The sequence below is a fragment of the Simochromis diagramma genome, unplaced genomic scaffold (assembly GCF_900408965.1).
Source record: "Simochromis diagramma unplaced genomic scaffold, fSimDia1.1 OVJJ01000746.1, whole genome shotgun sequence".
NCBI classification, from domain to species: Eukaryota; Metazoa; Chordata; class Actinopteri; order Cichliformes; family Cichlidae; genus Simochromis; species Simochromis diagramma.
In genome coordinates, this window is record NW_024386757.1 from 1,462,830 (window position 1) to 1,487,052 (window position 24,223).

The window sequence follows — 24,223 nt, forward strand, 5'->3', positions numbered from 1 at the left end:
GCAACACAATGGCAGATTAAAATATAAATGAGGCACTCAGATCTTGCTGACAGCATAAAAGATGCAGGTATGATTTTAAAAATAAATAAAACAAATATACAGCTCAGATGAATATAAGGTTTGATGTGATGGGACAATACAGGAAATGTAGGAAAATTAAAAAATGTCTTTTCTGAGCTAAAACAAAATCCTGTTGTCAAAAAACTACCGACAGCATACAAAATATTGATCAATACTTACATTTGGGGTAAGGTATATGACATGTGATGAATAGGATGTGATGAAAAAGTCCAGTAATAAACCTCTTTTCAATTATATTTCAAATCTGCTTAACTCTTAACTGTCCCTGTTTCTGGAGTTGGAATTGAAAATCCAGTGGACATATATGCTATATTGCCAGAAGTATTCATTCACCCATCCATAATTGAATTTAGGTGTTCCAATCACTTCCATGGGTACAGGTGAATAAAATCAAGCACCTAGTGATACAGACTGCTTCTAAAAACATTTGTGAAAGAATAGGTCACACTCAGGAGTTTAGGGAAATCCAGTATGGTAATGTGTTTGAATAAGATGGATAGGATGCCACCCGTGCAACAAGTCCATGAAATTCCCTGGCTACTAAATATTCCACACTCAACTGTTAATAGTCAAAATGTAGTACACAAAGCTTATTTCTAATGACAGCTACTCAACCACAAGTCAATGCATGCTGAGGCGCATAGTATGCAGAGGTTGCCAACTATCTGGAGAGGCAATAGCTACAGACCTCCAAACTTCATGAGGTCTTCAGAGTAGCTCAAGAACAGTGCTTAGAGAGCTTTGTGGAATGGGTTTCTATGGGCAAGTGGCCACATCCTTGTCTTGGCCCCGAAGGAGCCCCGAAATTTGAACAGGATTTGATTATTCTCGATTCTTAAAATGCCCAGAAACTCCACACATTATACACAACTTGATTTCTCATCTGAGCGGAGAACGTTGATGACACAGCCTAAGATGGACTGAAAAGCCAAAATTGGCTAGTGAACAATGAGAGATTTACTTAACAGAAGCTTCTGAGACTTCGTTTCTCCATGAAATGACCTGAAGTGCACTGTCTCATAATTATCATTTAACCAGAGGTGGGTAGTAACGAGTTACATTTACTCCGTTACATTTACTTGAGTAAGTTTTTGAAAACAAAAAGTACTTTTAAAGTACCTTTTTTGCACGATACTTTTTACTTTTACTTGAATACATTTGTGAAGAAGAAACGGTACTTTTACTCCGCTACATTTGCAAAATTCGACTCGTTACTTTTGAAAAAATAATTAGTTTAACACATTAGATAACATGCTGCCAGTGGAGTTTCCGGTAACTTTCCGGTAATCAGATGTAGCCATGCAGTCACATGACCAGTTTGAAACTGGCGGGCAGAGCCGCCCAAGCGTTTCAAAGTAGCGGACACACGGAAAGAAGAAACATGAAAACATGGCAGAGCTAAAGCAGAGCTGAAGAGGATGAACACCCTTGGCCTCATATACAAAGAATGTTTTGCATAAAAGCAGTACAAAAGAACAGCTATGTCTTCAGTGTCGGTGTCTTCAGTGAGAGTCAAAACAAACCAACTTTTCAGCGTGAAAAAACTCAGCTCGTGTAATCTGAGGAAACGGTAAGTTTTCTCTAAATATCTTTTTAGCTGTGGTTAGCTGGATGTCAGTCTTATGTTACAGCAGCTGTGTCGAGCTCGAGCTGCGAGTCATATTTTCGGAGCTACGTTGTAGTGAGATAAGTTTGTGGGTGTTTTGTGCAGCTTTGGCTGTCTTTTTAACTGCTCGCTGGTTAGCTAGCGTGAGCTATAAGCTCACAGCTAGCCTGGTTAATGACGCTAGAGTTCAACGCACATGCAAACCGCTCGTCTCTACTGCTTTAACTGTTAAAACAGAAGGCAATACTGCGGGTGACAGGGTTTATTATGTGAAAAAGCAGCTTGTTTATTTTAAACAGTCTGCATTAAGCTGGGCAAACACTGTGCGTTTTTTTTCAGTCGGGTTATCTGTCCCTCGCTCTCCCTCTCTCTGTCTTACAGACGCACACACACCACCACCATCAACATTGCTAAATTACTAATGGAAAACATTGACCAGGTCACTGCAATTGAGCAGCAGTGTCCATCCAACTCTTTTCATGGTTGTTGTAGTCGTCACAATTTTGTGAGGCCACATTGAAAAGGCTCGGATACGGAAGCGTAGAGCTGCCATCCAGGCAAAAGAAAAATAGAAAAGTATATTGTTCTAACAATATACTTTTCATGTTTGTACAACATACATAATTATCACGTTCGTACAATATAAATGTTATATAGGCTACATCGCAGCTCCAGTCTCGGCTTCCATCAATGTCTTTCTCGTCTTTTCCCAGAGTAACAGCCAAACAGGAGGACCCATTGGCTAGCACTGCTTAGCCTTGCACGCATTCTTATTTTAAACTTAATCTGGAATTCATTGCAAACTGTTTGTGCGGGATATGAGTGACAGGATTTTGTTTTTCTTCAAGAGTTAGTAAAAAACATCTCTTCTTGCCAAACATCTGCAGCTTGGCAGTGTATGCAGCACTATAATGACCAGACCTAATTCTTTTGAAATCCATACATCTTTCCACAGGTCTCAACTTCATCAGACATCACCTAGACTCAGAGCTGGATGAGGCCAGCACAAACAGCGGCCTATTCGATGAAGATGATGGATCCATGGGGTCAGGAAAGCCAGAAGCAGGGGAACTGGAGAGGTACCTTTCATGTCCATTCACTGGAGGCGTGGTTCTATTGCATGGCATTCCTCACATCAAGAAGCTGTCGATCAAAATCAACACAGCTCTTCATGTGTCTGGAGCTTGTGAAGGACTTCTCAGTCATGCAGGACTCCTGTTCACTGCTAAGCAGTTACAGCTTCAGAGAAAGAACCTTGAGAGCAAACTGCTGCTGAAGCTTAACCATCACTTCACTGAGTAAAGAAATGGCACATTTTTGATAAATATGCAGAAATAAATGCACACCCATACAATTTATTGTAAACTGAGCTGCCTTGTATGTACATATGTTGAAGATGCCTTGTTCTGTTTTCTCTGAGGCTGCTGTGCCATTTGGAGCAAAAATGAATATAAAGTTTACAGCATATCTTGTCACTGGAAATTGTTTGCACTGTTTATATATTTATATTATTTACTGTAGGTATTGGTGAAAAAAGCTTTATGTTGTGAAAAACTGAAATCTGGAAATTTTTGTTTTGTTGGTCTTTTTACATATATTCCTGTTGAAAATACTAAAATTTGTATATTTATTTATTTTTGTTTGTCTGATAGCATTTATTTAAAAAATAAATCAGACATTTCAAACAGTTACTTGCTACTTGAGTAGTCTTTTCACCAAGTACTTTTTTACTCTTACTTGAGTAACATTTTTGAAGACTACTTTTCACTTTTACTTGAGTAATAATATTTTAAAGTAATGCTACTCTTACTTGAGTACAATTTTGGATACTCGACCCACCTCTGCATTTAACTATATACATCTATACAGTCCCTGACACCAAAACAAGCCCCTATCCTAATTAGGACACACATTCAATCTTTCTCTTAATAGTTATTTGAGAACATAAAGCCAACACAAAACACAACACAAAGCAACAATGAAAACCAGCACAAAAAGACTTCTGTAAAGTGATTCACAAAGTGATCACCACAGAAAAAATGAATGCAAGCCAAACTATATCTAGTTGGTATCCCCCAAGACCATGCACCAGTGTAGGCTCCTTCCTCATTATAGAGATGAAAAGTGCAGTTAAAAGTATAATAATATGCATATTTTATTTTTCTTTCTTTAACTCACATTGATTACCTAAACATGCAATTTAGATCAGTGGTGGTATCAGTACAAAGACAGCACACCAGCCATGTCACATGTAGCGCTGTGTGATATGACCAAAATCTCATATCCCGATATAAGAATTCTATCGTCCCGATAACGATATAAATCACAAAAATGTAACATTTTCTGTAAATTCTGTGAATCTCGGGCAGCTCGACTTGCGGGAAGTGTTTGCAGCTGCGCGTCATGTAGCTGGAGTCGAGTGTTTTAACCGATGCATGAAACTATACATTTTTAGACAAAAGTTGTAACGGCCGCCGTTTTCTTTGTGAGTATTTATTACACGGCGTGCTGCGGGGAAAAGCCTTTTCTAAGGTTTGAGTCTGAGGTTTATTTTTTAGCACCAGGCGGCTCTTTTTTACTTCTCATCCGTAAATAATCTGCTCTTTCACGTGATTCAGTTTATTTTGAAAAGTCTCAACAGGATCTTGAGCTTTATTGTGAAAGGTTTATGTGGAACATAAACAAGCAGACACGCAATGGTTTTACCGTCGTTGTTGCTAACGACAACGCATAAAAACAGGCGCTTGTCCATCCGTAGTGTGGTTATATAAAATATAAGAGAAAGAGAGAACTTTCAGAAATTAATATAGCAACTACAGTGACCATCAAAACGATGAAAAAATATTGCCGTAAAGAGTTTATTTTGCGACACCACGAAACAAAAGATAGCGTAAAATGAAACGATAGACGTTTTTATATCGTCATCCGATATATATCGTTATATCGAACAGCCCTAGTCACTAGTGATGTGTTTTACCCATTACATACATTTAGGTTTTTCCCGTTGTACAAGACGGTTGCTTCCCTTTGCCTTTGGGTCTAGGAAAGGAAATTGAATGTCATTTGTGCCTATCCGCCAAACAACAGTTTACAGTGCCCAGCATCCTTACAGTCACTGGTAGGGGTTCTGAACAGTGTGTGTGAGGAGTTCGGAGAGACCATGCAACAAGACTTTCAGTTGGAAGAAGGAGTCTTTTCAGGCTTGGTTAGCCTGCAGGACTCCAGTGGGAGCTGACAGGTACCAGCAGGCTAAGCAGCGTGGTGCTCTGGCAGTTGCTAATGCAAAAGCTCGGGCATGGGAGGAGTTTAGGATAGCAGGAATAGCTAAACTGCCCACTGCTTCACTGAGTGAATGGGTTAAATGCAGAGAGGAGTTTCCCCACGGGGATCAATAAAGTATACATTACACATTATCATATTTGATGAGACTAAAACCACTTCGAGGCCAACCAAAAGTCTTTTTACAAACTATCAGTCATGATCAGTCATCATCAGTTAGTCCAGTGGTTTCCAAACTTTTTTTGCTAGGCCCCCCTTTCCTTTACAAGAAAAATGTTTGCGCCCCCCCCCCACCTAAACCCCCTGCACAAACACATCCTCCAACCACACACACTCATATTTTGTTTTCAAACTCCATTGCGGTTTATTTCACACCTCAGACATTTAGTAAACTATCAAGCAAATACAAGTAAACTGCAATAAATTACAGGTAGTAATAAAATACACTGCTAACTCTTTTACGCTATGTCCACACCTACACAGGTATTTTTGAAAACGCAGCTGTTTCTGTGCGTTTGGACCTTTCATCCACACGTGAACGGCGTTTCGAATAATCAAAAACTGAGATTTTTTTTAAAACTCCTTTTTTGCGTTTACGTGTGGACGAGGAATACAGAGTTCATCACGCAACATCAAAGGTATGCCTTTTTTCACGTCACGCTGTGCGCCACATTATTGTTTACATGAGATGAATTGCAGAATGGCAGATAGAGACAAAATACTGTTACTGTTAATCCTACTATCTTCTGTTTTTACATGCTTACATTTACACATGCAGTTACTGTCCCTCTATTTAGAAAGGCAGAGGCATCATGGTGTAATTATTTTACGTGTAGTTGTTTTTTTCCTGTGTAATAATGTTCAACATTACTAACAATACATTTTTCAAAAAATGCCTCTCTGTGCAAAAACATAAACAACTGTGAGATGCTGTTTGTCCGTGATTTGAACCCGGGGAACAAATTGTGGCAGGATCAGCCTGATATTATTTGTATCCCACTGTAACTTTACAGTATAAAGAGCTAACATCTCCAAAACGTCAGTAGTTAGTCATTACAAGAAGTGCTTGTGAACTAAAAATCAAGAATGTGGGATACTGTTTGTCCATGATTTGGAGAGCCCAGTGCGTGCTCCCGACACAGGGAAAAACAATTCTGCAGAGGAGACCTACCTTGGCACTTGTGCAGGTGAAGTCAAAGGGAAGATATGCTTCACCATATTTTCTTTTCTTTTTTCTTTTTTTTTCACCATATTTTCAAGTCTTTGGCTTGGAAGGAAGTTGGTTTGGAAACATATTTGGCGATGCTTCATCTCCTGCTTTGCGTTTGTGTGGGCACCCCTTCAAGAACCTGTCCATTATGCTAGCAGTGTCCAAGCATTCTTTTTTTTTTTTTTTTTTCCATACCACGCCCCCCCTGCAATGGCTCTGCGGGCCCCACACTTTTCGAACCTCGAATTCAGGAGGAACAATGTGGCTTTTGTCTTGCCCATTGACATTAGATAAGCTCTTCATCCCATCAAAGATATTTATGGGTGCTGGGAAGTTTGTTCAACTAATCTACATGTGTTATGTGGACTTGAAGAAGGAATTTGACTGGATCCCTTGGGGTGCTTCGGGAGTATGGGTTATCTGGCCCATTGTTACGGGCCATTCAGTCCCTAGTTTTTATAGATAGATGTTTCTAGGCATAGCTGTTCATTATTCATTTTATATATAAATGATATATATATATAAAGACCCTTATGAAAAGAATATCGAGGGAACAGTTTACCCTGCCCGGGATAGGGTTACCGGGGCCCCGCCCTGGAGCCAGGCCTGGGGAGGGTGCCCGAGGGCGAGCGTCTGGTGGCCGGGCCTTAGTCCATGGGGCCCGGCCGGGCACAGCCCTGAAGAGGAGACATGGGCCCATCCTCCCGCAGGCCCACCCACCGGATAAGCTGGAGGAGGTGGCTGGGGAGAGGGAGGTCTGGGCCTCTTTGCTTAGGCTGCTGCCCCCGCGACCCGGTCTCGGATAAAGCGGATGAAGATGGATGGATGGATGGATGGATGATATATATAATGTTACCAAACTGTTAAATTGTGTTTTGTTTGATACCAATCTATATTGCTCAGGTCAAAACCTTGAGCAGCTTTTGACTACAGTGGAAAAGGAGTTAAATATAAGGCTGGGCGATATGGCCTAAAATCCATATCACGATATAATTTGAAGCACGTGCGGTAACGATATATATCACGATATATTCTTTTCTTCTGTATAACGTATTTCCCACACCATAGGGCGCACTTAAAATCCTTTAATTTTCTCAAAAATCGAGAGTGTGCCTTATGTATGAATTCTGGTTGTGCTTACTGACCTCGAACCGATTTTGGCAGGCAGAAATCTGTTAAAAAAATGTTTTAGTACAACTTCGGTAAGCCGCTGCTATGACTGTCGCCAGGCATAATTTGCAGATGATAATGGTTGTAGCCGCTGCGATGCTTTCGACCAAAACAGGCGCAGCTTGATGACATCATCAACATGCGCTATTGCGATAGAGCGGTATAGTCAAAATCTCTATCGTTGGCCAAATTTATATAGTTTCTATCGTATATCGTTTATATCGCCCACCCCTAGTTAAATATATGAAAAATTTGGTTTGATATAAATAAGTCATTGTTAAATTTAAATAAAACAAAATGTATTATTTTTTGTTTTTGGAACCGGACAACTAAAAAATATGGTTAAAATGGAATTGAAATTGAAAGAGTGTACAAAAATAAATTTCTTGGAATAATAACAAAAGTTTTTTTGGAAGTCTCATATAACCCATGTGAAAACAAAATAGTCAAAAACCATTGCTATTCTCCACAAAACAAAGCATGTCCTAAACAAGAAATCATGATATACGCTTTATTGTTTTTATATCCATATATGACATATTGCTTAGAGATATGGGGCAATGCCTATAAAACCAATGTACTTCCTATCTTTAAGTTACAAAAAAGAGCTATAAGAATTATGAATCAATAAAACTATAGAGAACCAACTAACATTTTGTTTATTAAATGAATTGTATGATCTAGTTGAATAATAAATGGCACAGATAATGTACAAAGCACAAAATAAAATGATTTGCTGCAGTACTCAGAAGCTGTCTGAAGCCAGAGTGAGTCAATATTACTTGAGGGGAACAGATTAAAAAAAATAATACAAAAACTAGATAAGAAAATAAAGCAAATATGTGTTTGTGTTAGAGGTGTCAATTTGTGGAATAGTTATGACAGTGACTTAAAAAGGTGTAGTTCACATTCCTTGTTTAAAAACATGTTTAAAACTACAGTATTGGAAAAATATATAAATGAAGAATGAAGAAGACAAATCATGACAGTGCTGAAATTCTTGGTTCTTTTGCCTGGATTATTGTTATGAAATCTAAATGAATGTATTTTCTTATCTAAGATGGAAGTCTTATTATTGTTTTGTTTTGTTCTTTTGCTTCAAGCCTTATGTAAATGAGCTGCTTGCGGAACGATCTTTCATTAAAAAGTTTGGCATAACAAGCCTGTGCTACAGCAGATACCTTTGATTAGCCTTCTCTCGTGTTTTCTTCTGTATTCATTGAGAGATTTGAATGGTAATACATAGAAAATAACAAAAATAAATACTAATAATAATAATAAAGAAGGAGGTGATTTCTTCCAGACAACTCCACAGTGTTCCTCAGCAGCTCCCTGTAGGATACTAACATCATTCATTCTCTCCTCATCCTCAATGTCTTTCTTTCTTCATTGACTGTTCAGCTTTTGACAGTTTTCTTTTGGCATAAGATCCTCCATTTTTATGGGTTTTTCAGATCGACAGTGCTGGTTCAGTGGATGTCCATATATAATTTTTTAGATTTATTTTTATTCTTTGCAGAATCACAAACTGCTGTGTCGGTGGGCGATGTTCTGATGTTTGCAACTGGGCTAACATCACTGTCACCTTCTGGATTAGATCCACTAACAAGCAGAGATGGGCAGTAACGCGTTACAAGTAACGCGTTACTGTAATCTGATTACTTTTTTCAAGTAACGAGTAAAGTAAGGGATTACTATTGCAAAATCGGTAATTAGATTACCGTTACTTTCCCGTAGGAACGCTGCGTTACTAAAACCGGGATTTTTTTGCGAGAATGTCTCATGACAGTGACGTAAGCAAGTGCGCCGTTGGTGACAACAGCTGTGTGCAGATCAACAATGGATCACATATCGATTGTGGGAGAGAGTGTGAGCGTGCAGCGTTTAAAGCGTGGAAGTACTGACCTTACTTTGAGTTTGATTCCATAAAAAGTGACAAAAACATTAGCGTCCGTTGTGCGTGGGAAGAAAACTTTTTACAGCGAAAAAAACCCCTAAACTTCCAAGCAAGCACCGAGTGCGCAACGACGTAATGGGAAATTCACAGAGAAACTCGCAGATTCTTCAACTGACCGCGGCACACCTGCACCAGGGTAAACCTCCGCCTACCCCCAGTCCTGCTTTACAGGTGAAAATAGAGCAACAGGACCGCTGAGTCTTTGACTTTATTTATTTTCTGCTGTGTTTTACTTGCATCTATTTGAAAGAATGAGTGTAAACACAAAAAATATTTTATTTTATGTGCTGGAATGTGCAGAAAATAGGTTTAAATGTTAAACTAATTTATTCAAGTCAGAGAATGTTGCATATAATTAAATTTTTGCTTGATGCATAAAGTTAAAAGATTAAAACTGATAAAACAAGTTAAAAAAAAGAGACTTTTCCATTTGATTACATTTTGTATGATGGATTATGTAGAAAAAGTAGAATTGGGCTGAAAGATCTATCGCTTTATCACCTATTCAGGTTGTAAATCGTGTTTTTAAAAAGTAACTAAGTAACTAAGTAATTAATTACTTTTGAAAATAAGTAATCAGTAAAGTAACGGGATTGCTTTTTTGGGTAAGTAATCAGTAATTAGTTACTGATTACTTTTTTCAAGTAACTTGACCAACACTGCTAACAAGCCTACAGTTCCTGGATGACTCTTTATTCCCGATGGCAAATACATGCTTAAACTTATTGAAACTACCAATGACAACCTCATATTCCGTGTTTAAATCCAACATGGATTTTGGAATTCAAAACTCCCCAGGATTTGGATGTTTCTAGGATGTCTGGCCTTGTAGTTCAAACCTGCTGTTGATTCGTTTCTCAAGTTTTTAAGTCAAGATTTTTTTTTAAAGATGTTATGAATAGGAGAAGGTGGGACATGCCTGTGGTACAGCACAAATCCATTATAGTTTACCAGGTTTATTGTAGTTTTATTAGATAACCCAGTCACTTACAGCTGCTTCTTCTTGGCATTACATTGTAAATTCTGTAGGTTTTTTGCTACGGGACTTATCCAGAAATCAGTTATGTATTTGAGCATGTTTTTGTTTTCTAAAATGTAGGTACATATGTTCAAAGGAGATTTAAAATGCAATGGCTTGACTTGATTTGTTCAAAGGTTTGACAGTGCTACTAAAACTAAAGGCATTTAAAAGTGTACTGTGTTCTACTCTTAAAAGTTGTAATAAACCCACAATACAGGGCAAGATTTGATTTTGATTTATTATTTATCTAAATGTTCAGGACTGTATCTCAACTTCCATCTGCCAAACAAGGACCACAATTAGCAAGACATTGCAGTAAGAATGTGCTTTTACAAACACTATCTTAAACTTTTGGCATCTTCAGCCAACTCATGTAGCCTAGTCCAAAAATACAGCATATGCTATAGGTTTTGGTAAAAACAACAAAAAGCCCTTTTTTTTTTTTTTTAGAAATGTGAAATTTCTAATAACTTCATGTAAAGTTCAGTGGCAGACTCCCAGCAGACTGGCTTTTGAAAATGATTTTGCTCCATTAAAAAATTCAGATACTCCTGTATGTTTGAGTCCCCACATACAACTACTGACAGCCTAGACTCAGGAAAAGTGTCCAGTTCAGATTGTTGAATCAGGAATCCACAGTCCCTGGAGCCGTGTCTGTGGTCAATGGAAGACAATTGCATTAATATAGGTTTACACAAAGTAATCAGTCATTATTATCCATTACCTGTGGGGGTAGGTAGTACAGTTCATTTGGCACACCTCCTGGACATGAAGCTGTTCTTGAGGGACGAATCCGATGAGTGTTCCACAGCTTCACACATTCATCAAGATCCTTCTGAACAATGTCAGTGAAGCAAAATCTCAAAAGGCACTGATGCTCGTGACTTCCATTGACGTGTCCGGCGTCTCGAAGATCCGCAAAAAGCTCCAACCAAAACTGAGCCCTACAGAAATTGTTAAAAAAAATGTTTAGAAATAGTTTAGTTTGTTTACATGGCATCGTTTCACAACATGTCATCGCATGGCACTTTACAGTTCATTTTAACTGAATCATATATAGACTCCAGTCAGTTTTCTATTGAAAGGGATTGCATACAGGCAAAAATCTAAAACATTTGAGTAATGTGCAAAAGTTCATTTATTTTAGTAATTCAAATTGATATTGAATTGAATTGATATTAACTCATTACATACAAAGTGAGGTATTTCAAGTATGTGTTATAATGTTAATGATTAAGACGTAGAACTTATGAAAAACCCAAATTCAAAGTCTCTAACATTTTGTATGTTTTATTTGTTTGGGTTCTTTTTGCATAAATTACTGCCTCCATGCAGCATGGCATGGATGCTATCAGTCTGTGGATCTGTTGAGGTGTTATGGAAGACCAGGATGCTTCAGTAGCAGCCTTGAGGTCTTAGCCACTACACTATGTGACACCCCTTTTATCCACACTTACATTAGACAAAACTTTCTATTAATGTGCTTTGATAGTCTCTGAGAACAGCCAACGTCTTTTAAGGCAGCGGTCCCCAACCCCCGGGCCTCAGGCGGGTACCGGTCCGTGAGTCGTTTGGTAACGGGCTGCGAGAGTTGAGGCTCAGGTGTGAAATGTATAGTTTTCAGGGTTTTTATCGGTTTTCAGCGTTATTTTGTTATCGTTTTTATCGTTTACTCGGTTTTCCTTGGTCTTTTCACGTGTGTTATGAATAAATTTTCTTTTTTTCGGTACCGGTACTAGTTTTATTATGTTGTGTTTATCCGCGACACCTTAAAGGCCGGTCCATAAAAATATTGTCGGGCATAAACCGGTCCGTGGCGCAAAAAAGGTTAGGGACCGCTGTTTTAAGGTGTTCTTTATGGAGGGTGTCAATTGCGGGTTTTTTTTCCCACAGCTGTCAGGACAGCAGTCATGTCCATCCTGTGAGTCCTCCTGAATTAGAAAGACCATTTAGAGGCTCAGGAACCCTTTGCAGATAATTTGAATTAATTAGCTCATAGTAGAGTGGCACTTTAAATCTAAAATATTTAAGCTTTTCACAATATTCTGGTTTTGAAGTTGGGTTTTTCTTAAGTTCCAAATCATAATCATCATAATTACTAAATGGGCTAAAAATGTCTAGTTTGGCAAATAATGAGTATTTAATATCGGTTTTACTTTTTAAGTTGAATTACTGAAATAATAATAATAATAATAATAATAATAATAATAATGAATTGCATTATATAGCGCTTTTCGAGGCCCTCAAAGTGCTTTACAATTCCACTATTCATTCACTCTCACATTCACACACTGGTGGAGGCAGCTACAGTTGTAGCCACAGCTGCCCTGGGGCAGACTGACAATAAATCAACTTTTGCACAACATTCAAATTTGCTGAAGTGGTCATCATGATGGTGACGTAGTGCGCACTGAACTGCAGCCATAATGCCGTTTTCTGTCCCACAGTCAGTTCTGAGTCTCATCGGTACAACACCAAGGCTCCCAACACATGACAAGTAATAGTAAGCCATGACCACTGGATTATTATTGGTTGGTCCACATTCTAGCCACAAAACCTTGCGTGAAAATCCATCAATGCACCCTGAAATGGCCAAACCGAATGGTTTGAGCTTGTCATAACCAGCATGCCACATGTAGTTGGGTCCCAGCAAATGATAGGTTCTCCTAATGAATCTTCTGCGTGTTCTCATCTGGCATCCATGAGGATTAAGCTCCCGGAGTATTTTCATCACATCATCCGTCTTCACTTTAAGATGATGCTTTTGTTTAAGTACCTGCCACATTGTTCGATACCCAAACAATCGCCCAGGTCCTTGAAGCTCCGCTCTGATTGCGTTAATGATCGTTGTTCTGGAGTGAAAATGTTTTCTTCAGTAAAGTCCAGCATTATTGAGTTTACTTTTAAGACTCCTTAAACTCATCTTTACACCATGCAAACTTAACATCATGTCCATGATAACACTATATAAGTGACCTTCATTGAAATATTTAATGAAGTACTGTAGCTTGTCTGACCCTTCAGCCTGGTCTGTGTCCCTCAAAAGCTCCAGAGACTGTCCACAGGAAGCACAAGAAGGGGTGAAAAGGCTGAAGCTAACGCCACAAAACGGGCAAAACATTTTCCGGTTCTCTATGTAGTGCAGCGAGCACCGTCAGGGTAATGAGGAAGCGCTGTGAGGAGTGCGTTTCTCGACGTTTGTTGACATCCCGAATCACTTTTCTGAGCTACAAATATGGAGTAAGCCTAATCGTTGTGTCACTTCCGGTATTTCAGACAATCCCTTTCCGTCAAGGATTTTTAATTTGTTGTGGTTTTTTTAAATTTGTTGTGGGTTTTTGTAATTTGTTGCGGGTTTTTGTAATTTGTTGCGGTTTTTAAATTTGTTGCGATTTGCACTTCCCAGCCACCGTATAGAACTCTTATCTCATCATTCCTTTTATAAAGCTGCATCCCACAATTCTAAAGATTCATTCAGGTGTCAAGTGACTGCTGCAGCTATGTATTTGTAGGGTGAAACAGCCAACTGCTCTCCCAGGGGCAAACCAAGACTGAGCAACTTTCTGAACTGTCTACAAACAACACACTGGCACGGGTGTGGATGGGTCAGACTATCCTGTCTAATTGCAAAGAGATCCTCTGCCTAAAGTGATGAGTGAGCATTCCTGGCTCATTATTTTTTCAGCTAGACACAGATTGTCACTTTGCCTCTGCAGAGTCAAAAATAAAATTCCAGACTTTTTTCTCCACTTTCAGATCTTGAGCTCTCACTAGACATCTTTATTACCCTGCTTTGCTGCATACTGTGTTCCTTGTTTTGACAGTAGAAAGATAATGTTGTTTTATATACTGTAAAACAGAGAAAAAATTTAAAATCATAGCCAAAAGATAATGCATGTCAAAGGGAAATTATAATGTTTCCACATTTCCTCAAATAGTGACCTTGAATTGTCCACTATTTATATGAACTGCAGAGGTCATAGGCATTTATTTAAACTAAGCTTGTATTAGAGGCAGATTTTTTCACATGTTTTATAACCATCCTTTATCTTCAGGTTAGAAAACAGTATCCCTGAGCTAGCACAAATCTCTAACTTGCACTTCCACACTGTATAATCTTGATGTTTGTTATTTTAACATATTTCTCCATGTTAGGGCAGAACGGTGATGTGGCGGTACTGTTGCTTCATAGCAAGAAGGTTTGACTCCACCATCTGGCCAAAGCCTTTCTGTGTAGAATTTGCATGTTCTCTTTGTGTTTGTGTGTGCTCTCTCTCTGGGTACTCTGGCTTCCTCCCAAAGTCCAAATACATGCAATTAGTTTGGTTGGGTGAATTGGTTATTCTAGATTGGCTCTGCTGCCCTCAGGTGAATGTATGGCTATTCACCCTATGCAGCGAGCTTAACATAAGAGGAGATGGTTCCAGGAACGACAGGACACATCGCTTTGTCTTTGTGTCTTTAACTGAAGACCGTTTTTTCCTCTTTTAATTTGTAAGAATGTGAACATACAGTAAAATAACATGTAAGCATCAGTATCGACTTATTATGTAACCAAAAACAGAAGTTAGCAACATAGCTTTTCTTATGCATTACATTCACCATAAACATCTTTCCTTATCAGTTCAAATAACTTCTTAAGTAACAGGAAAGTAACAAATCTTACAGAAAATAAAGCTACACATTGATTACTTACAGATTATGGCTCAACAAACTCCCCAACGATGTAAACTGGACTTAAAGTTGTGCAGCTTGTTTTCTGCTCCAAGCATTTTCTCACACTGCCTGCGTGAACTTTTCCTGCTGCTTACAACACATCACCAAAGGGGGCAGTGTAGTGCACACAAAATAACTAAAGAAGAAGCCACAAACTCAAGGGGTAATTCTGCCCACTAGTGGGAAAACTGAGAAATGCATCAGCCAAAGAAACCCAGTAAGGCAACAACAGGGGGGCAGAATATTGGCCATAGGTGTAAATGATGAATAGTTGTCTGTCTCTGTGTTAGCCGTGCGACAAACTGGTGATCAGTCCAGGGCAATGTTCCCTCTAAGCTGTGCGCGTGCGCAATTGCGCACGGCTGGCGCGGTCTCTGTGCACAGAAAATCTGCGTTGCGCACAAAAAAAAAATCTAACCTGAATTGAAATTAAAATTAATACTTTAACAATTCTGTTTTGCAGTGTTAGTCAGTAAGTGGCTGGCTGCTCCTGTATGGGATTACAACGATGCCACCTTATCCCATAGTCCAGCCAATAATGCGATTCACATTCGTATATACGCAGCTAATCAAAGTCGCTGACAGGCTATGACAGCGTCCTTATGTGCCAACACCGGTGTTTTAGCTAGCAAAGCGGCGTGGCTGCTGTGGAGTGAAGCCACGTTAATGACAACGTGTACAACCATTAGAGCTGTGAGCAGGATAGACGGAACAATTGACAGAAAAAGTTTGGACTTTATACCAGTTTTTAAATTGTGTTGATAGGCCACGTAAAACCAGAGTTATGATAAAAATATCTGCAATGTTTGGTTTTCTTCCTGAATACTATCGTTGTTTATTTTTACTGCGGGAAGAAATGGTAAAAACGGTGTTTATAAGGAAAACATTCGAAAGCACTCTCCGCCTGTGAGCAAAGACAAAACCAAAAAAAACCCCACCCTTTCCTATTCATCGAAAAAAGTACCATGTCAACCAATCAAAAAATTATATGGCAACATGGCATTTAGTTGTTTAGGAAAGGGGGAAGTTTTACGAGTGACGGCGGTGTTTTGAGATGTGAGAGATTTGCGACGTTTAGTGCAAATCTTGTGTAGTTAGTGTGTAGTGTAGTCAATAGTTTTGTTGTGTGTGTCAGAACAATGAGGCGACTACTGAATGTTGCAGGTGTTACAGGAGTGATACATCTCCTGTTGGCAGGCCTGCAGGTATCAGTCTGTTGTTCGCCTTTATCTCATAGTGGACAGAAGTTCTTCGGAGTGGCACAAATAATTTGTGTGGCATCAAATTTGATGCAGAACACCCGATTGTTCTGTAAATAGTTTGAAATGTTTATTTAAAAAAACGCCTTGGCTGCATTTTTAGGTAAACAGCTGCAAGAAACTTTGTTGTTTGCAAAACTCAGTTACTTTTTTTGAAGAAGTAACTATATAATTAATTGCCCAACATTGGTCATTATTTACTGTATTTTGCAGACAGAGAGTTACGGGACTCTCTCCTAGACCACAGATTCATACTCATAATACAAGTCAGAGCTTTATTTAAAAAAAAGAAAAAAAAAAGAAAGTTGTGTTTTCAAAATTGGAGTTTAAGTTATTTTAACTTCCAACAGTGTAAACATACTACACAGGTCATGAACAAGATTTTTTTTAAATTTTCATTGTAAGTGGGCTAAAGCAGTTAATTAAAAGTAGTCCAACATAAATGTAAATGCTGTAATTTGATTATTTTAATAAACCATGTAACTTGGATGGATTCGATGCTGGCGTGACCACAGTGCATACGTCTAATGTTGCTCACAGTGGTCCAAGGGACCGCTCAGGGAGTTTGTGTGTTCGCTCAGACGCATGAAAAATTAGAGGGAACATTGGTCCAGGGTATACCCTTCCTCTCACCCTCTGCGACCCTAATAAGGATAAGCAGAAGAGAATGAATGGATGGATGGATACTCTATGTTAATGTGACTAGATGTAGATGATTTCTGAAGATGTTATAGCATGGTATTACAAGTTTAAAAACATCTCAACAACACAAAAACAAATGAATGCCCAGCTAAATCAGCAATTTATATCAACTTCCATGCATCCATCAAATCCTGGTATGTAAGGGACCATTGCTGGAAGCAGAGTGGGTGGAAGTTAGATGTGTGCATGGGGACATTCATAAGTGGAAATTAAATATAAGGGCAAAACACATAGGCTTAGATCTTGCCTAACGTATCCCTTAGTTCTGGGATCAGACTGGCCTGAGTTTAATGCATTATTGGGGCAGTGGGTGGAGATCTGTTCACAATTAGTAGGAACATGTGATGTCTGTGCTGTCAGTGTCAATCTGTTGATGTACCCAGAATGTCAGCTGTTGAACCAGCCGGCCATTCCAAGAGCGCCTTTGTGCCCACTGCCTTTAATGGAGGTGCCATTTGAGCACATTGGCACGGACCTCATCAGGCCATTTCACCAGAGTGCACTAGGATATCACTTTGTATTAGTTCTGGTGGACAATGCAAAATGGTAATCCGAAGCAGTGCAGCTCTGCAGCATTTCTGCAAAGAATGTAGCACTCTTTCAGGTAACCTTGCATATTGTTCGTGTCTCGCACACTAAAAGAACTGCATGAACTACTGGGCATTAAATCTGTTCGAACTAGCATCTACCACCCTCAGACTGACAGGTTGGTGGAGTGGCTGGATGTGGATGTGACAAGTGATAATAATAACAACTGTACTGTGTTAAAACATTCACAGCAGGTGGGATATCTAGTCTTTAAGTGATGACGTATGAACAAACTACTCTGGGTTTATCAGGGCTGTTGTATTTTTAACATGTGTCAATGCTTTGTGTCTTGTTCTATTTAATTGGAACAAGCCCCCCAAAAAAGGCAGTGATCACTGTCGGCCTCTCTCGGATTTTATTACCACTATTCATTTTAAAGATCAGTTTTTCAAACCTTACAGCCCAGCCCATGCAGCAGTATATTAATGACTGACCTCGTATTGTGGAAAGATTATCTCAGTTGTTCTTCTGACTGAAGTTTGGTCTGTTTACATCATCCTGCCATGCAACAGCATTTGTCCCTAACCATTGGGAACCCTCATGTTAACCTTTAGCAAGTGGAAAAAAGTTAGCGTTCATCCTCCAGCTTCACTGTGTTTATATTATGCTAACATAGCTGTGTAGCTAGCTACCACATAGCACATAATTATATACCACCTAGTACAACTTCAGTAACCCTACAAATGCTACTGCTGTTTAGTTTTCTGTCTTCATTTATGTTGGAAGTGATAACAGAGCTGTACATTTTAATTTTTCAGAAATCCCTCAGCCAGGACATGGTGTATTATTTAATCTGGAGACTTCCCGCGTACTACTAGATAGAACCCAAGTACCACGTACGCGAACCACTTGTCTACGGGATGCTTTGCTTGAGCAGAGAGATCATGAGAGAGCATCTCTTGTATTTTATCATTATAGACTGAATGGACTGATTCTTATATAGCACTTTTCTACTCTGCTGGGGTACTGAAAGCGCTGTATACAACATGCCACATTCACCCCCATTATCTCAAGCACTTTCTCTATACTTAGTGCTTTCTAACTACATTCACACACACACACACATTCATACTCCGATGGATGAGCAACTTGGGGTTAGTATCTTGCCCAAGGATACTTAACATGCAGACTGGAGGAGGATTGAACCACCAACCTTCCGATCAGTAGGTGACCTGCTCTACCTCCTGAGCTACAGCCAGGTAGACAATGTAGACAATGTGAGCTTTCACCGTGGTCCAGGAATATGTGATTAGTTTCACAATGAGTAGCATTTTATGAATATGTTTCCTCCACCATACTCTCCCTTTTTGAACCCTATTGAGGAGTTTTTCTTGTCATGAAGATGGAAAGTATGCATCCGAAACCCTTACATACAGGAAAATCTACTTATACCAGCTTCACTGGCTTCCGGTTAAATACCGCATCAATTTCAAGATACTTTTGTACACATTCAAGGCTATCCATCATCTCTCGCCTTCATACCTCTCTGACCTGGTTCAAATCACCATTCCTTCTCGGTGTCTCAGAGCCTCCTCCTCTCCTTTTCTTTCCGTCCCTTCCCCCCAGCTAGCCACCATGGGGCGCAGGGCTTTCTGTTGCTTTGCCCCCTGTCTTTGGAACTCCCTTCCTCCACTGTCAGCTGGCCCAGAGTGTATGTAAACACAGAGCCACTCCAGAGAGCAGGTGTTGCTGCATTGCAACAGCATTTTGCAGATGTGTTTGGTGTAGCCCGAGACTAGGCCTGGTAGCTCCGTGGCCTGACTCAGTCAGTGGAGATATGTGGCAGGGTGTAGTCTGTGGTTCAGCGGCAGCAGAGGGGTGGTGCAGTGGGTTCAGGGAGTGCAAGGGGAGGCTGGCCAGTGTGGCTGGCAGCCACCATCTAATCATGGCTCCCCTATTTTAGTAGCATGCTAGGCCCTGGGAGAGAGAGAGAGGAGTGGGGAGCTGACAGCTGCTCAAATGTTGTTGAATTTTTCCCTGCTTGGTATGTGGAGCACCTCAGATGCAAAACAGATACTGCTCAACTGATGGTAGTTGAACCTGAAGAGTTTAACCACTCCACCTCATTGTCAATATACACTGTGTGAGGCAGACACCTTCTTGCACCAAAGGCATTTCTTGTACAATAAGGTAATTTTTTATGATGTATTTAAAGCTTTTTTTTCCCCCTCCATGAAGTTAAGATGCAAGTAAACGCATGTCTGTGAAGGTTAACATTAACGTGGATCATCAGGTAACAGCATGGGACGGTGATAGGACAGGTATCTATTTAGGGGATGCCTGTCCTATCACTGTCACATTTTCACTATTTTGAAAATAACCTTGAATAAGCTTCTCAAGTCTTAGTATAGATCATTCTAAGGGACCTATACAGGTGTTATCCCCCATTCCTACAGAGACTGTGTCTATTTCCAAATCACCAAGAGACAAACCAAAAATCAGCAAAAAATGATTTAAAAACACACAAAGAAAGAACAATATAGCATCCTCAGCTGTACCAAAAAGTAAAACAGTTAAATGTGGTTTATTAAATATTAGTTCTCTCTTCTTAGTCCCTGTTGGTACACGATTTAATAATTGATCAACATATTACTATTAGGAGCTGGGAGGTAGTATGCTGTGGCTGAGCTGTCACTTTCACTTTTGCAGAACAGAAGGGCAGGGCTGTGATCTGTGGGATCCCTGGCACCCCTGTGAAACATCAGGCATCATCAGCTGGGGTTTTTAAGGAGCTGGTGTCGGAGTATTGTTTCATCCACAAGTGGTAACATGCCAAATGTGCTGAATGCTATACTTTCAAACCAACAAATGTGTGAAGATCGTTCCTCGCTTGTATTCCTTCCTACCGCCAGCCTCGCTTCTACGATCGTCAGCCCCATATCCTCTGAGGTTCATCTCCATCTGGACTCTCTCGACTTTTTTCCTTTACCTTCGGCACAGCCTGCCCGCACTCCACCCTCCTCAGACCTTTGGCTCCTCATCGCCCCAGCCTGGGCTGGTAATCAGTTCGTGACAAGTAAGCTCTCCAACTCTCTCCCTCGTATTATCCTTGTTTTTGCCTCCCTGTATACTAGCACTAATCTCTGCTCTCCTTTTCCTGCAGACCATTTGAGCACTCCCCTCACACCCTGGAATTGTGTTGTTTTTGTCATTGTAAATAAAACCACTGCACCGCAACCAAACATGTCTGTGTGTTCTGCTCCACTGATAGTATGTCATAACAATTTCAGAGACCTGGTTACAGCAGGATGATTGTCTGATGCTCCTTCAGTTAGCAAAATGAGTCTGATCTCTGTCACAATCCTCAAAGTACATGCTGAGGAGGGGGATTGGCAGCAATCTTCCACACCTGGTCATCTATCAACTATAGACCCAGACAGAGTTTTAATTCATTAGTCTAATTCTTAGCTTTGTCCACCCTAATTGGAAAACTCGAAAAACTGTTTTTTCCTGACTTTTTATCTGATTTAGTTATCAGTTCAGATAAAATAATTATCATGGATAATTTAACATCCATAACATGGCATTTAATCTACTATTAGACTCAATTGGCTTAAAGAGCCCACCCACCACTTTAATCAAACTCTGGATCATCGTTATCTTTTATAAATAAGAAATTCTGGATTAACGGAGATGTTCGCGCGGCACTGGCGGCACGGAGCACCGCCTTTGCCTCCGCGAACACATCGGACTACAAACACGCACATTACCAACTCCGGAAGACGATCAAAGCAGCCAAACGTGAGTACAGGGACAGGGTGGAGCAACAGTTTGACAACCCTCGGAGTATGTGGCAGGGACTAAACACGATCACAGACTTTAGAGGGAAAACCAGCACACCGCAGACCACGGCCTCTCTGTGTGAGGATCTAAACGTATTCTACGCTAGATTCGACGCAGCGAACACCATGAGACCGGACAGTGTGCGCACCGCGGATGACGTCAGTGCGTACACTGTGTCTGAGGAGGATGTGCGGAAGTGCTTCAGGAAGGTGAACGCACGCAAAGCTACTGGTCCGGACGGGATTCCCGGCCGCGTCCTCAGGTCATGCGCGGCTCAGCTGGCTGGAGTGTTCACGCACATCTTCAACCTTTCCCTCTCTCTGTCTGTAGTCCCAGCCTGCTTCAAAATGGCCACCATCGTCCCTGTACCCAAATCCTCCACCATCTCCTCATTGAACGACTGGCGACCTGTAGCCCTGACCCCCATCGTAAGCAAATGCTTCGAGAAGCTGGTCAGGGACTTTATCTGCTCTGCACTACCCGACTCACTGGACCCTCTACAGTTTGCATACCGCCACAACAGGTCCACTGATGATGCCATAGCCCTGACACTACACACTGCCCTGTCACACCTGGAGAAGAGAGACACGTATGTGAGGATGCTGTTTGTAGATTACAGCTCAGCATTCAATACCATCGTTCCCTCGAAGCTGGACAGGAAACTGCAGGATCTAGGACTGAGCAGCTCCCTCTGCAGCTGGATCCTTAGCTTCCTGTCTGACAGACGCCAGGTGGTCAGACTGGGCAGCATCACCTCATCCCCCATCACACTGAACACTGGTGCTCCACAGGGGTGTGTACTGAGCCCTCTCCTGTACTCACTCTACACCTACGACTGCACAGCCACTAACAGCTCCAACATCATTGTGAAGTTTGCGGACGACACTACAGTGGTGGGTCTTATCACCAACGGTGATGAGACGGCTTACAGAGAGGAGGTCAGCGCCCTGACCCACTGGTGTCAAGACAACCATCTCACCCTCAACGTCGCAAAGACAAAGGAGTTGATAGTGGACTTCCGGAGGTGCAGAGAAGTACACACCCCCATCACCATCAACGGCGCTGCTGTGGAGAGAGTGAGCAGCTTCCGGTTCCTTGGAGTACATCTGGCTGAGGATCTTACGTGGTCAGTACACACAAACAAAACAGTGAAGAAGGCGCAGCAGCGCCTCTTCTTTCTCAGGAGACTGAAAAGATTCGGCATGAGCCCCCGCATCCTCAGGACCTTCTATCACTGTGCCATTGAGAGCATCCTCACTGGATGCATCACCACCTGGTATGGCAACAGCACCGCCTACAACTGCAAAGCTCTCCAGCGAGTAGTGCGGTGCTCTGAACGGATAATTGGAGGTGAGCTTCCCTCCCTCCAAGACATCTACAGGAAGCGCTGCCTGAGGAAAGCGGGGAGGATCATCAAGGACTCCAGTCACCCCAGCCATAAACTGTTCAGACTGCTTCCATCAGGAAGGAGGTTCTGCAGCATCCGGTCCCGTACCAGCAGACTGAGAGACAGCTTCTTCCACCAGGCCATCAGACTGCTGAACACGTCATAGACACCTCAGCTTCACTACTGGAACTTTAACATTATGCACTCCACACTGTATATAAATGCCACTTGTTTTGCACATATTCAACTCTGTATATTTTATATATTTTATTATTATTATTATTATTATTATTGGTTTTTTTTTTGTGTTGTTTTTTTTTACTATTTAATTTGTAAAAATGTGTATACACACACACACACACACACACGTAGGAAAATATTTAGTATACACATCCAGAAGTGCATACACTATTATATATTGTACATATATTTATTAGTTTCAGGTTGGCCATTCTTGTATTTTGCTCGTTTGTGTTGTTGTGTTTGGCACATCTCTGTTGCCTGTGGGGCTCGCACACAAGAATTTCACTCGCATGTGCTGTGCCAGTGTGCCTGCACATGTGATGTGACAATAAAAGTGATTTGATTTGATTTGATTTGAAATTCCAAAGGGCTCTGATATTAGAGCACAGGATAATTAGTAATGTGCTCATGGTTTTCTGATGTTAATTGGCATTCACTCATGATCCCTAATGCGGATAGCCAGGTTTCCGTAACTTTTTAATTGGGATCATAGCTGGGTTGTAGGTGCCATGATGGTCTTCATCTTTCTCCCTTGTACTCCACCCTTTTTGGCATAGACCTTGATGGACAAAACTTAGTTTGGCTAATAGTAACAATACTTTCATAACTTAGATTTACATAGCAGCTTTGAGAAACCCCAGGAAACTTAAAGCAGCAAGACAACAAAAATAATTTACCAAGGACTGTGACATGACTGTTCAGTATACATTTAATATCACTGTAAACGACCCAGATTATTTGTTCTGTTTGATATTTTTTAAATACTTAAATCCCTGAATGAATTATATCTTATAATGTTCATTAGACTCTTATTTTGAAATTCGGAATGGGCAACTTCCGGGAATTAAGATCAAACTGCTACTGTTTGCTCACTAGAAAAGGTTAATGAGAAAGTTATCATTTTCCATCCATTTTTAAATTAGCATCTAGCTGGAAGGCGAACAGGTATGTTTGTGTATTGTACTTGTTTACATTTCTGACAATTTGTAAATGTATTACTTGATTGTTAACAAGTTTCTGAGTGATCTAGTAGGCTGATGCTAGCACCTCCTGTGTCTTTTCTGTGAATTATTTAGCATAGGGGAAACGTAATTATATCAAGTGAATGTTTATTTTGTTTTATATTATGATTACAGCTCTTACGATGTGTCTATGGTAACTTGTGAATAAATGGGTTGGAATACCCCACCATGGTCCATCGGTTATGATCATTGAGTGCAT

The 24,223-nt window shown here is 40.4% G+C and overlaps 1 long non-coding RNA gene across 1 annotated transcript; it reads right to left on the bottom strand.

Annotated features, from left to right (window-relative positions):
* Nucleotides 1–10,389: 10,389 nt before the first annotated feature.
* Nucleotides 10,390–20,366, bottom strand: LOC120730848. Its single transcript, XR_005695219.1, has 3 exons — nt 19,072–20,366; nt 11,049–11,268; nt 10,390–10,978 (listed from the first exon to the last, which is right to left on the bottom strand). It is a non-coding gene; the product is annotated as an uncharacterized LOC120730848 (long non-coding RNA).
* Nucleotides 20,367–24,223: the final 3,857 nt, after the last annotated feature.